The sequence below is a fragment of the Melopsittacus undulatus genome, chromosome 7, assembly GCF_012275295.1.
Source record: "Melopsittacus undulatus isolate bMelUnd1 chromosome 7, bMelUnd1.mat.Z, whole genome shotgun sequence".
NCBI classification, from domain to species: domain Eukaryota; kingdom Metazoa; phylum Chordata; class Aves; order Psittaciformes; family Psittaculidae; genus Melopsittacus; species Melopsittacus undulatus.
In genome coordinates, this window is record NC_047533.1 from 64336087 (window position 1) to 64351195 (window position 15109).

At 40.2% G+C, this 15109-nt stretch overlaps 1 long non-coding RNA gene across 1 annotated transcript in view; it reads left to right on the forward strand.

Moving 5' to 3' along the window:
- The window catches only part of LOC115947441 (uncharacterized), a 52951-nt gene that overhangs the window by 30031 nt on the left and 7811 nt on the right, over positions 1–15109 (forward strand). Inside the window, exons 3-4 of the long non-coding RNA XR_004081365.2 lie at positions 10642–10745; positions 11563–11895. This is a non-coding gene — a long non-coding RNA (uncharacterized lncRNA). The remainder of the gene's footprint in view (positions 1–10641; positions 10746–11562; positions 11896–15109) is intronic.

Here is a 15109-nt window from a genome sequence, read left to right on the forward strand (position 1 = left end):
TAGCAGTCTGGTTTTATTGCATAACTGATACAAAAATCTGTATTTTTAAAGTCTCTATTAAAGTTTGCACATGTAAATCAATAATGTTAAATAGTCTATAATAACTTGCTGGGGATACTGTAGAACACAATTTATCTTAGGTTTTTTCCTCTCTGAAACTCTTCATGGAATAAAAGAGACAAGATTTGCATGAAGGGGCTGGATCTCCTCCTAGATTAGGCAAAAGGATGTGGGAAGTTTCCTGGCACTCTTTTCTGAAGCAGAGGTGGCAAACTGCAATCTAGCAGAGATGAGGAACAACTGTCAGGAGCTGAACAGCTGTCCTGGGTTGCCAGAGGAAGCCACATATGAGAAAACTCTACTTTGCGCTCACAGAGATAAGTGGGATAATAAAAAGGAGAAAAGCAACAGAGTGTTAGGCCACCTTGGCTGAAACAATTCTGCTATTGCCACCTTTCTTGAGTAAAGTATTGGCCCTAAAGCACTTCCATTACTTCTCAGAAACAATGAGAGCCAGCACTGGAACAGAGGGATTGCTACACAAGAAATAACATCAAAACACTGCTATTACCATCAGATTTCCTTTGTGCACCAAAATGGCATTCTTTGTCTCATCTCTGTTATTTGTTGCCTTAAACATTTTTCTACAAATCCCATGCTGGTCAGAAGCAACATTCCAGGAAAACTGTGTCACCAAGTGTAAAGTACAGTAACAAAGGACAGCTGTGTAAGGCATGGCAGCTCTGTGATGATAGAGTATTTGTCCTGGATTTGCTTTGTCCTGCTAATGGATTTTGATGATTGTATTAATTTGACCAAGATCTGACAAAGCTGAACAATCTGTTGCAATCAAGTGACAGTGTTTTGGGGAAAAGGCTTTGCAATGACATGATACTGTATAATTCTGGCTATTTCCAGTCAGTCTCAACAAAGGAACTGGAATCCTTTCTGGAGGTTATTTCACTCTTTCACTGGTTTACTGTTCATTCATATATTGAAGAAAACTAAGAGGTATTTAGCCTTAGATGGCATTCTCTTGTCAAGATTTGAGAGGGTATGTGTTACAAATGCTGTGCTGGTGCAGTCTGTTTAGTGCCACTGATCACTGAGTCTCAGAATTTAAGCTTTAGCAATAATCCAAGTGTCAGAGCACAGATGGAAGTGTTAACTGTTTTTCATCCAATGTTGAGCAGTTTCATGCTGCATGTGTATTATTGCTTTCTTCAGCCCGTCTTAAGTGTCTGGAGTGACAGTGATTCTGCAGTGTCCTTGGCAAGTGTTTCATGGTACAGGTGGCCTTGCCATTCTGTAACTGCTTATCCTGGAGAATTAAAAAATAAAACGCTTGACAGTATTAACTGCAGATCTAAGTGGGTCATGCCATGGAAAGGTCTCTGGTTAAAAGCACAAGAGATAATGCTGTATTTGAAAAAAAGAAAAAAAGCATTTTAAAAAACGTTCTAGAAATGTGTTAGAATATAATAAGCACATTGGTACCCAAGTGCAAGTGCTGAGCAAATGCCCATGACTAAAGGGTTAGCAGAGTAAATCAACAGAGATTTAATGTCTGTGCTTTCAATATAGGACTGAAATATTATATGTTGGTGGGGTTTTAAATGGAAAAGTTGATCCTCATTTTCAGGTACCAAAGATGTTATAACGGCAGATATTACATCTTCAGCTGCCCTGAATTTACATATTTTACCAGTTCTCAAAGCAGACACTAGCAACCTTTTTCTCATTTTGCTTTTCCACTATTGTGCCCTGACTCCAGAGTTCTCTGTTTCTGCTCTTTCTGACAGTCAGTACTAGTGAGTGCTGCTCTTGTTCTGGTAGCATTTGTGAGTCTGTAGCCAGCTCTATAAGGTTTGACAGAGTTACAAAAATTGCACTAATAGTTTGGAAGCTTCAGCAGCTTCCTGGAGGAAATTTACAAAGGTCAGAAACGTGACTGACCTGATGACCAGCAGCAAAGTTCCTGTAGGTCATTTGCTGCTGGTGATCAGGTCCACCAAGATTCTGAGCTTTTATTTCACGGCTAAGAGAAAGGTTTATGGGCAAAGTTCTTTTACAATATTATGCTTTTCTAGAATACATTTTAGTTCTTTAAGGATTTTTTTTATTAAAGTTTCTGCTTAGGGTAGAATAGAACATTCAGAGATTCATATTTAGTGCCAGTTTATTCGTTTGCCTCATGGTAAATTTCTGTGCAACATGCAATGACTTGTTCAAAGGCTCAGCTGTCCTTCAGAGCAGAGTTCTCACTGAGCTCTTTTGATGGATGAAGTGAGCTTTATTGAGTGTTCTTCTCAATGTGTATGACACAAATGGTGACATGAAGTGCCTGGTGTCACTTCAGAGATATTTTTGTTTGCTTTTGATGTAAAATGGTGTTATGGACCTAGGTGGATTGTTCTGTAGATTTCCTCTTCAGGGATGGCATCTTTAATCTTCCTTTAGATTTGCAGTTGTCCTTATGCTCTGTATTTTCACAGACATTGTAGGATGACAATGGCACAGCTACTGTGCTGTTTTGTTTGCTTCAATTGCCAGCCCATTCTCATGCATGCATGGAATTCAGTTAGCATGTGTTTTCACCACTAAAGTCACTATTATTAGCAGCTATTCTCCTAACAGTGTGTGTACATCAAGTGCTGGTCAATCAGATTATAAGGATGTCTCAAGAGAGCAGGTAATGGACAAATCTAATGGATTAGTTAATGCCTGTTGTAGCCTGGACAGCTTCAGCTAGAATTACCTCAGAAATTAACTTGACCCAATATGTGAACAAAACTATTATTATAAAGAGTGTTAGTGATATCTTCTTTTTTACTGGTATTATTAGAACTATAATACAAACTTTAGTCCTTGTGAGAGTGATCGAGGAGAGATCTTCCCTCACTGAAGTCAGTCACACACACAGCCAGATCCTTGGCTAGTGTTATCAGCCCAGCTGATGTCTACACATTTGCAGAATCAAAGACAATTCTCTGATGTCCTCCAAGAATCCAGTATTACAGTAGGCTTGCACAATGCTCTTATCACATAATTACACAATTTAACATATAATCTGTTGGTTTACAATGTACAGGTCACAATGGAGCTGAGTGTCCAGGCTTGCAGATTAGATGAGGCCAACACTTGGCATGAAAATATGCTTCTGAAATCAGTAAAAGTAGAAAAATTACTTGGCAACCAGTTACTAGTTAGATGTATGTCATTCTGCCCGATTGAATAAATGCCTGCCCTCCTCCCTTCCCTCCTTTCTTTTTTTCTTTCTTTTGATTTTAATGGATATGGGGCAAATTTATTATAGTAATGAAGAATTTCCTATCACAATATAAGAGCTTTGTGTCTCAAATCAAATGTATCATGTGGTTTACTGTCATCAGCCTCTTAAAAAAATGAAGAAAGAAGATAAAAAATAGGCTTTCTGGTGTTATTAAGAAAATAAACTTAACTTTATGATTTTTCCTGAACTATGAGTTGCTATTTTGCAACTGTTACTGTTGTATAATGTTTTGTACAATGATAAACTCTGCCACAATATGAAGTTTGAGGAGTTACTAAGTAGCAACATACTCTTTTGATTTGCATGTTTTTTCAGGGTGCAAATATGGCATATTTGGATTTCTTCTTTGCCTTCTAGTGCAGTGTAGTTTATTTGCAGCTTGAAGATAAAACTAGAGAAGAAAAAATCCAATATTATGGAGAAAATTTTAATTTCTGCAGGTAATCTGCTGTGTTCTGAAGATCCTAGATTAGTACCAGTATGTTAGTGGTTTTCAGAGACTAACAGGGTGACCACTAGTGCAATCTCAGAGAGTAGAAACAGACTAAGATTATCTTGCAAATTTTTATGCTTAGCAAAATAGCTCTTTGATATTCGTGGTCCATCTACCATAACCTTAACCGTCTTTATGATTTGGCAATAACGTAGGTATCAAAACTGGTTTCTTGTCTCGGTGAGAAGTAACCTCTAAAAGGAAAAAAAATCAAATTAAAAACAGTAGACAAAAAACCAGCTATAACTATTCAGTGACTCATAACAGCAGAAGTCCTATCTTTTAAGCCCCATAAATCATATTCTCCTTAATCTCATGCCAGGTAAAAATTGGCATGGGGCCTGGCTTTCAAAACTAGGGTGTTAAAAATATTCTACATTAGCACAGTGTTTATCTTGCTATTCAGTAGAAAAAGGCTAAAGCAGTACATGCTGCATCATTTTCCTGAACTGGGTCATTCTACAGTCTACTGTGTTGTGTATTTGATATTTTAATAAACTCCTTTCTAATTGCATATATACTTTCAGTTAGCACTGTCCATTCCAAGGAAGGCCCTGTAACCTGCTTAAAGCTCTGAACTATTTGAATGTTTTTCTCCAAAACAGGTCTTCATTTTAAGACAACCTTCAAAAACCAACAGCAATTTAAGGTGTATGAAAGGAGCAAAGATACTGATGATAACTGATGGTAACAGATTGTGTCAGTCTCTACATCTCTTTTGTACCCTTTGAAAACTAGGACTACCAGAGAGGGAGTTTTTCCCCCAAGGCATTTCTCTAATGTTTTCAGATGTTGCTTCATTGGAACCAAATGGTCAGAGCCACCTAAGAATGCTATTACAGATGCACAGGTATTTTTTCCCTGTTCATTTCCAACATATTTAGCTGCATTCCTCAAGCTGTAATTGAGATAAAGCACGTGTAAAAGTCCTTATAGACTTCTCCACAGCTGAAGCTCAATGAATTTTCCTTCAAGATGCATCAGAAACAAAGTATTTCCTAGTGTTACTGATGCTGGTTGCTTTGTGGTATAAAGGTCAATCTGGTTTGTGTGAAACATTCCTTAATCGTTAAGGAAATGCCCTTTTGGCATACCCTTGCACAAAACTTGGCAGGAAGTCAACAAATTACAATTCAGTAGCTGAAGCACAGCCAGCTTGAACTGCTTTGGGTATCTATATCTCACTTATTCCACTCTCCATTTTATTATCCCCTACACACAATTAAAACAGAAAAGAAAATAAGGAAAACAGAAGGAAGGGAGAAGTAAGCAGTTCTTTGGTAAAAGTGACAGCCTGACAGCCAGGAACAGGTATGATAAGAACAAAAATTGTATATACTTAAACCAAGTTGAAGCCTCTGTGTGTTGTATGTTTATCAAGCTTTCCGTCTGAGGCTGTCAATCATATGTACAAATGAGCTGACTGAAGGTATGAATTCATGGGCAGTACTGCATATTTACACACAGTAGTGCAGCACCTCATTTACTTACCTATTTACAGAGGTGTTTCAGATTTAATTTTTAGGCATGAATAGTGTTTAATTTCTTGATGTCTGAACCTTTTCCTTTTCTTTCTCTGAATTCTGTTGCTCCTGTCTTTGAAGCCTCTTTGTTGTGAAGTTTGCCTGGATTTTCACTTGAATCATTTATGCCTGTCTTTACTGGGGTGAACACTTTATGGATGGTTCTCTACAGGATACTTACTTTTGTTGCCAGACCACTGAAGCCTACATAACATCACTGTTACGCTAGGAAACACATATTTATCCTTGCTTCCAACAGTACACTTAAGCTGCTCTTCCATGACTAGACTGGAAGTAACAGGGACGAGTGGCACCATTACTGAAACACAGCTTCAGAAATGCAGAAAATCAGTCTAAGCTTTCTGATCCTAATGAGCCGATGTTCTTTTGTAACAATTAGTTGGTAATAGCAGGTGGTATCACATTTAAGAAAGAAGAGACAAAAATGAGCTGAAACCTCTCCACCATAAGCTTTGCAATATTAAACCCAGTTTTCTAGTGTGTTAGTGCTTCCACCACGCAAACAAGTCAGTTGACTTCAGTGACATCTTGGTAAGCAAAAAGGAAGAACACCAACAAAGCAGACAGAGTAACACATAATGCTTAATTCATGATATATAGATATTTGGGTGGGGTTTTTTCCATTTCGAGGAAACTGATAAAAGTAGCTATAGTATCCACATGCCACTCTCCAAGCCTGTTGTACATGTAGTTACTGATCCACATAATGGCTAATCCAGGTGTATATATGCCTTTATGTATAATTGATCAATGTGCTAGCAACTTTCCTGGACTGTGACTTTCTGGGATCTGGAAAGAGCCGGCACCTCTGCTTGTGCAAAACACCAACCTTGGCCCCACAGCAGCTCCTATAGAGTTTGTCATTGCCAGGCTGAGCCAGATTTACCAGCATCTGACAGTGACTGGCACAAATGTCAGTTAGCTGAGCCCCACTTTCCAAGCACGTCTGTCTCTGGGTTTTGTTCCATAGCCCCGCTCCCCCTTTCTTCTGCTTTGCACCACTGCTGAAGCAACTCTTTTTTTCAGGTTCTAGTGCGAAGGACTGATCTTCTTGAGCATTTGAGAGACTTCTAGATAGATTCTTGTCTCTTGGTTCTCAGAAGGCATCAAAAGCTTTTCACAGTAGACAGTTACAAGAGTCATTTTAGCAGAATCTTACTTTCCTTTTTTTTAGGCTACCTTTTTACCCCCAGCCTGGAAATTACTGTTCTAAACGTAAATGCTAAAAATGCAAATGCTGAAACCTCTGTGTCCACTTTGGGCACAGGCAATTTGCTCTGCTTAAACTTCAGGTCTGTCCAAACTATATGAGAAAAATAGTGTCTCTCCTTAACATTTCCTTAGTCCTTTCCATTCATCTGTTCTCCCCATCACTGCAAAGAACTCGGGGGGGGGGGGGGGGGGGGGGGGGGGGGGGGGGAGGGGGGATGGGGAGGCTCAGCTCCAGATATCTCAGGGGTAAAGTGCTTTCCTTTGCTTTTTGGCCTCAGACACTGATTTCTAATAAGGCTACTATTGCAAAACAGTGGCAGAGATTGATACCAAACAAAAGTTCCTAGAGGGACTGTTAAAATGGTGTTGGCCTGATTTTAATAGTACACAGTGTTTCCTTGGGTTGCAAGCAAGTAAACAAGCTTTGTCAAATACCTTACATAAATGGACATTGAAACAGAAAAGATGGATGAAGAGTTAGAAAGGATGAAGAGGCTATTTTCTGGAAGGGAATAAAGAATCATAGAATCATAGAATAATTAGGGTTGGGAAGGACCTTAAGATCATCCGGTTCCAACCCTCCTGTCATGGGCAGGGACACCTCACACTAAACCATATCACCCAAGGCTTCATCCAACCTAGCCTTGAACACTGCCAGGGATGGAGCGTTCATAACCTCCTTGGGCAACCCATTCCAGCACCTCACCACCCTAACAGGAAAGAATTTCTTCCTTATATCCAGTCTAAACCTCTGCTGTTTAAGAAGAAGTAAAAAGTTGTTTTGTAAAACAGCATTTTACTGAGTTAGAAGCTCTTTGCATCACCAGTGTGCCATTTTTTGCCTTGGACAGCTATTATAAAATGTTACCGGAAAGGTTTTTAAAAATCTTAGAGCCATATCTTGTCAGGATCAACTGGAGAAAAATGTAATTCAAAAATCATGTAAGTGACCCGAAAGAGCAGTTTGTCTTGGGCTTAATCCTCTCTCAGATGACATATGTGCCAAAAAGCTGCTAAAATCTACGTACTCCATATTACTCTTCTGTAGGTTCTTCATTATAAGTACAGGAGGGAAATGGGAGTGCCTCTTCTAATAAATTATATTTGGGGTAACAACCTGAACTTCAAAACAACAAAGTTGAAGAACTAGCAATAGGGCAGTAGTAATAAATACCTTGATCCTTCAACAAGAATTAACTTGTTAGTCTTGAGTTCAGCATTGTTGACATGCCTAGAAATGGCTGATATCCCAAGTGTGAAGAAAACAATCCATGATTTTCCAGATTATATTCTATGCCTTCTAAGTGAATTTTACCTTGCTTAGACAGCTGCTTACTCTTTAGAGAGCAGTCTCTGTGGCACTTACTCATGATAGAATGGCCAACCCTGGAGCGTGTTTTGTCTCAGGAAAAGCCAGGTGGAGAGATATATGTTGAGAGAGTGCTTACAGTTCTACAGAGCCTTTAGCAATGCATCTGGGTGTAGTGCTTGACCCTGGAAACAGTTCTTGCTGTACATGTCTGCTACAGTTAGTGAGCTGCCCAGTTGTTACTGTGCTATAACCAGTGGTACAACATGAACAAACTCTGCTTGGTACTGCTTTGTTATGAACAGACCATTTATCTACTCCATGTCGAAAAATAACTGCTCTGTGCCCAAGAGCATAGATTATATCTACTTTTCCACCCATCCACATTTGTGTGTCTGTCTACATGTATGCTGTTAGCTTTAGACCAGTGCTGCTGTTTCTTGGACTCCTATCTGCGCACAGAACTGTTGTTGTACCTGTAAAAGATGTAATACTTTGAAATTGGTGTCTTACTCATAGTAATGTTTTTTTTTACTTTGTTTTACAACTTCCAGTTCCTGTGTCTATTCTTACCATACAGCATTCATTGTAAATCAATCGTTTTAAAAGCTTTACAAGCTGCAAGAGTTATGCAGTCAGTATATACTTCATGGCTTTCAGTTCCCCAGAAGATTCCTAATGTTTATGGGATTTCATTTCTGCTCATCTGTAGTCTGTGATTATTCAGTGTAATATTGCGTTCCCAGCACATTGAACAGTTGTCACATCTTGTCACCTTCTTCATTGACCTCTCATCTTTCCAGGGGGGGATGTTGTGATTCAGACAATGAGTCTCTCTGGAGCTGGTTCAGTTGACATGGGATCCTTTGGCAGGCAGCTGAGGTTCTGTCTTTCATTAACAATTGTATCTAATGATGTGGCCAAGGTTTGAACATCTGATTTCTATCTTCTGCCACAGTAGAAATCCTGCTTGGCAGACCCTTCCTATTTTATATACCTGCAGATGCTACAGGTATGTAAAGTAGGAAGGCTTATTTGCTCAGATCAGATGACCTCCATTATTTACAGTGCACTGCTCAGTGTCTTTTGGTAACACCATCTTTGTGGAAGAGGTTGTGATACATTTGCTGCTAGTTTCAATGGCTCTTCCTTGCAGCTCTGCCTGGGCTTGACCAAATTCCTTGTTGGGAATCCTGTGCTTTTGCAGGCTGGAATAGACTGGCCAACAGACACAGAGAGGTTTGCTTTTAAGTTCAATCTGCTCTCCCGGAGACTCTCTCCTTATAATTATAGATGCTTTATAAAGAGAAGAAAGACTTCCTGATTGCTGTTCTCTTCCACAGAATCACAGAATCCACCTTGTATTTCAAATGAAATCTGGCACTTAATTTAATATTCGAACCTGTGGTTTGCCTTGCCCTGCTAGCCAGTTGCAATTGATATTCTGTACATCAGCCCTAATATGTTTTAAATAGTGGCATGACTTGCTTTTCTGAGTTATCTTATTGGCAACCACATTTCCTGCTTAGCCTCAAAATGAAGCTAATTCTTCTATCTACTTATCAAGTCTAATATTTCTGCTTTATCACTGCTCCTGAGATTATACGTCAGCTGCAATCAGCTGCCCATTGTGTATACACTCTGTCTGCAGGAATGGAAGCCTACTTCTGTAGACTGTGTGCACGTGAACTGAGTGTCTTTGCAAGCATTAGTCACACCATTACCATGGTTTCATTACCATTGCTTCATACCATGAATTACTGTTTTCTTTTCTTGAGGTAGCTGTGGTAACTGGTCCCAGAACTGCTGTTTCCCATAACTCTTACATCATTGCCTCTAAGCTGCATATTTATCTCCCTATGAGGCACAATGTTTCCATAGACTATTTCCTGATGCTTGACGCATACATCCTCAGTTTGAGTCCCTTTTTTCCACTGGATCTCTTTTAGCCTGTGTACATGTTCCACCTCAGTGGTCCTCACTGGGAAAAAGAGAAGGTGCACCACAAATTGCATTTAAACAAGCCCAGGGACAGAAGTTAAATGCTATAAGGATGTCAGTAATGGTTTTAGCCATATGCTCATCCTTTTTCACCCTACTGGGATGCTGTCTACTGCTGAAGCAAGAGGGAGAGGGGCTAGGGAATTTCCAGCTGTAGCTGAAACATACTTCTCTGCTGACATAATAGCAGTGTACCAGGTGGTGTGCAGTGCATTGAGCAGATTCATTTTAAAGAGTTCAGCTGAGGCCATCTATTGATTATATAGTAAATCCAACTTTAGAATCTTTAAATTGGGATCGGAGAGGTTCTGGCCACATGGCACATCACACTGATCCAGTGTAAACTCACCCTGCCAATTTGGATTTGTTTAAAAGTAGCAGATTCAACAGCTTAATATTGTACTATCATGCTTTATGTCAGATTTAGTACTGCTTATTCTCATATACCCTGCATTAAAATCATTCTTTATGGTGTGCACCTTGGCTAGTCAGCCAGAAATACCAGGACCTGATCCAGATCAAATTAGTACTGCTGGGTCATCATGCACAGCCCTGGCATTATTTGCTGGGAACCTGCAGCAGCAAATACATACTAGTAAGTGCTCTTGAGCTCTTGACAGAACTCGTGCTGCTCTTCAATCCTGAGACATGGCTAACACCATTTGTCCTTGAGGCCACAGGAATTAACATCTTTCTTCAGCTTTAGCCAGCAGACTGGTTTGGTTCTGGCATCTGTGGGAAATGGTTGTCACTTGTTCCTTATTGTCTCTTTATCTTTTACTGTTTCCAGCATTTGAAGAGCAGGAGTACACCCCAAGTCACAAGAATGCTTTCTGTTGCCAAGCTTTTCCCCTGCAGCACTTATGTACATGTATGGATCAGAGCAAAGTTAAGGTGAGACACTTATGCTGTCCATTGGTTCAGTGTAGGGTGAACAGTATCTCAAGAGAAGATAGAGGAGGTGACATTGTTTAAGCACCCCCATTTCTCATTCCTTCATTAAAGTTCCATTTTCCTTTTTGCTGGATCTGTTACTAAAAAAAAAGAGAAGAAATATTTTCACATGGTGACCATCCCCTCACTTATCCTTTGAGGAAAAGTTTGGGTTCTTTTCTCTAATAAATTGCCAGCTTGCCCAGGGCTAACCTCAGAGTAGTTCAGTGTTCTGAGGAAATGGGGCTGGGGAGGCGTGTGTTGAAAATGAAAAAAAACCCCAGAACCCTACAACATGTTGAGTGTTCAGCATTCCGATTTGCCCAGGCTAGCTGTCATTATCAGCTGTTAGCAACAGGAGGTATCATTTGAGTTCCCTTGCAGAATGAAAATTAAGGCACTGTCCCTTCTCTGCCTGCTCCTCTGTTCATCAGGCACTGATGTGTTGGGAAGAGATATTTGAATTAACTGGATGTAGCCACCTTGTTCTGCTAATCGTACAGAACCCATAGTTTAGGCCATGCATTATTAAGTATTATCTCTTTACACACCTGCCTGTACTTCATTGTTGGCATTCAAACTGATCTGGACTATTTCCTAAGCTTCTCATGCAGTTCGAATGCAGTGGGGAAGTGTCAGAGCAGGTCTTCTGGGCAAGTCCCACCATCTGCTGGAGAAAACGAGTGACCAAAAGTCAGAATTGGAAAGCTGCCTTAGATCCCAGCTGGGTATTCAGTGAAGATCTGGCTAACAGAGCCATGTCCTTTTTTTTCTGTAGGCACACCAAGGAACAGAAGTCTGTCTGGTGGTTGTCTGGATACATGACTCAGAGGTTCAGAAAGGATGGCCTTTGGGTTTGAAAGCCACTCTTGCGGTAAGAGAACAATTGCATGAACAGTGGGTATGATTCATCTCTTTTTTTTTTTTTAAGGTGAACCTGTTTCAAGCTCTTCCCAGCTTTTTCTGTGCTTTTGCATTGAATCTGTAATATCTCTGTCCACTGAGAAGCACGGGGACTTTCTGTGTTGGATCTACTAATGTGAGCTTCTAAGAAGGATCTAGGACACACGTGCCTTGTCTACCAGTAAAGCCCTGGATTCCTGTAAGACAGGTAAAACTTACATCCTAAGCAAAGTGAAGATACTATTTCATTCTCCCCTGAGCTGTTTGCTGGTGCTTCATGCTTGCTGCATTCAGTGCTGCAGTGAGCAGTACAGGGCTGGAACTCCCAGGTTTCTTCTGGCAACATCTGAGCCAAAGTCTGGGCATTGCTTCAGCCACTGAATTCCCACTTGCATGTATAAATGAGTCACCTGGTTTGTTTATCAGGCCTGGTCCTCATCGAAGTGATGAGTAAGAGGTGTGGTGGAAGTGATTCACCTAAAGAGACCAAAAGCTGAGATATTCTTTAGTTGCATTTCTCCACTCACCTGCTATTGTGTATTTTTGAGTAAGGGAGGACTCTCAGACAGTCCCCAGGTCTTGACATTCCTTCCCTAATGCTGTATGAGGCTGTCACTCTCTTTTAATGATCATATCACTTAACAACCTCCTGGATAGCTCCAGGAGGCAATTTGGAGTACATGGATTGTACCATATTAAAGCATGTCTATACTATTAAGATGCCTGTCCCGAGTGACAGGCAAAATCAGAAAGCATGAGAAAAATATTGGTCAGAAGGGCTCCACGTAAGCAATTCGTGTCACTACTGGGTTTGTGCAGCTGATCTTTTATACTGCTGTCTGCCCCTTGGCCATTCGGAGAATTAAACAATACACAGTGGTACAGTGCAGGGTTATATTACATCTTCCTGCACTGAAACACCACCTCTAATGGCAGTCACATTTTAAAATGGAGCCTTCTCTCCAGTTCAGCTGGCTGAAATAAAACCAAAATAAAATAAAAGAGCTGTAATTGAGAGAAAGAAATGCCAAAAAATGTCAGGGATGATGCAGCCTTTAAAAGTACAGATGACAAAATGTGGTCTTGACCCAAGTGACTCCCAAATTTTTCCCTATGTATGGTGCCTTATTTTATGTAGAACACTTCAGCAGCACAGATACAGACCCTGCTCTCTGTGGAACCCAGAGGAGTAAATCTATCTGCTATGCAAAGCGCAGCAGGTGTGCACCCAAACACTGCCCCTAGACCTGCCCTGGCTATGAGTTTCAGGCCATACCTCAGGCAGCTCTGTGTGAGCCAGCAGGCTGCCATTAGTTGCCCCTTTGGCTGCAGTGCGAAGCACACATGGATGCTTTTCATACTGGTTGCTAACCTTAGAACATCATAATCAGAACCTCTTTCTGAACATGTAAGTGATTGCACTGAGTGCCAGGTGTTCAGCCACACCTTGCCAGGCTCCCAGCTTTTAGGTGCATAAAGACTGCACTTTTCCCTAAAAAAATACCTGAAATATCCTTTGATACAATCTTTGGGAAATTTACGTGCAGTATTTTGTTGTTTATGGTGACAGCAAGAGAGAGATCTTCAGAAGTTCTAACTAAATATGTAAGGTAAAACTGAATTAAAAAAGAGGATGTGGAAAAGGAGATTTTCTTAACAAAATCCATTTCCAAATACTGGCTACTTGTTACATTTGGGCCAATTTCATGAAGTACAGTTTCCATGAATTGTGTTTGGTTTAGCATTTATATCATTGAAAGTGATATATTTGTGTGAAATAGTAACTACTGGGGAAAAGTTTTGGAAAGAAGGAAACTCCATATAATAGCTTAATATAGATGTTACCAAACTTGCTAATGTAGAGGTATGCTTAGAATCCGTATTTTCTGAGCATGACACACAAGGTCCTTGTTCTTCCTCAGTATTTACACATATAGCCTCACATTTTTTTCCCTTATCAGCTTTCTCAGGGTTGCTTTCAGCAATCTCTGTGAGTGTTCTCTATTCAACCTGTACTTGTATTATTTACAGATACCTCTGTACTATTCCCAAAAAGTTTTTCATGTTGACTTCTTTATTTGTTATAGCTGATATTTTATTTTCATGGGTGGCTATAGGTTTTCCTGAAATGACATTCCAATTTTAGCATTGCAGTATAATGTCAGTGTTAAAATGTTATTAAGCAAGAAACACACTATGATAATTGAAGCCTCAGAAAATGAAGAGAAGGCTATTATAAATAAAGTGGCTCCTCTGAGGTCAGGCAGGATTCAGCACTGCAAGAGCTTGCTGCTGCCACCTTCACTCACCTTGAGCAGTCCATGATTTCTGAGAGGCCACTCTCCTTCAGTTGCAATGTTTACCTGTTGCAAGATGGTTCAACAGGGACAGAAGATGAATCTAAGAGTCTGCTACCTAGAAGCTTTCTGAAAAGATTACTCACTCTGTGAAAGAGTCCAGTAATGAGAAATGATGTTGCTTTTGTTGTAGGCCATTGGGTCCTGTGTGGTTGTTCCCATTTTCCAGGGCTAATCTCTAAAGTAAATAGTTTTCTTTTTGTTGACTGTCAGCAGTGTCTCACTGTGCAGTGACCTGGATGTGCAAGTGCTGTGGACTAGATAGAGATCTTGTGACCTCTGCCAAATCTATACAGGGCGTATCTCCCACTCCCCAATGCCCCCTAGCATCGGTTTCTTTCAGTCTGAAAGGAAGGAGATTGAGCAATTTGTCAGTGCTTGTTGAGAAGCAGACTTCGCTGCTTGATGGCCAAGTCCTTTTTTCTGGCCTTTCTTTTCTAACTTCTGAACCTCTTTTTCATTTCAGCAATGATGCTTTGCTCCATTCCTCCTCCTGCCTTTTTTTCTTTTCTCAGCTTAACTCATTCTTTCTTTACATGTGTGTGCATGTACATGCACAGAATTGAAGTCAATTGTAAATTCCAGTAGATCTTCCCATTTACCCAGTTTTTCCCTCTATGATTTCATAGTGGAGAGGCAGTGATTTCTGCTGTCAGCCCCTGATTAATTACCGTGGTCGTGACACTCAAGTATCATGCACACACTCTTGTTATTTTTGTCTTTAGCTGCATGTGTTTGTTATTTCCTTTCTAAGAGATGTGAGAGCTATTACTGATGTGAATGAATGATGTGTGAGAAGTGATTTGCATTGCAGCTGCATTTAGTATTTCTTATATATAATAAATAATGACAATGCTTAAATTAAAAATCTTGATTTTTTTAGCATCTTGTCTTGATCATGCAGGAATTTTCACTGGTTATAAGTTTGCCAATGTATCTACTGACAGACATTAATATGTGCCCCCAAAGGCTAAAAAGTCTGCAAAGGGAGGAGGCTCCCCAGATGTCTGGTCCTCCATATCCCACAAAAATCACCCTTTGTTCCTACTGTCATGCTCCACAGCA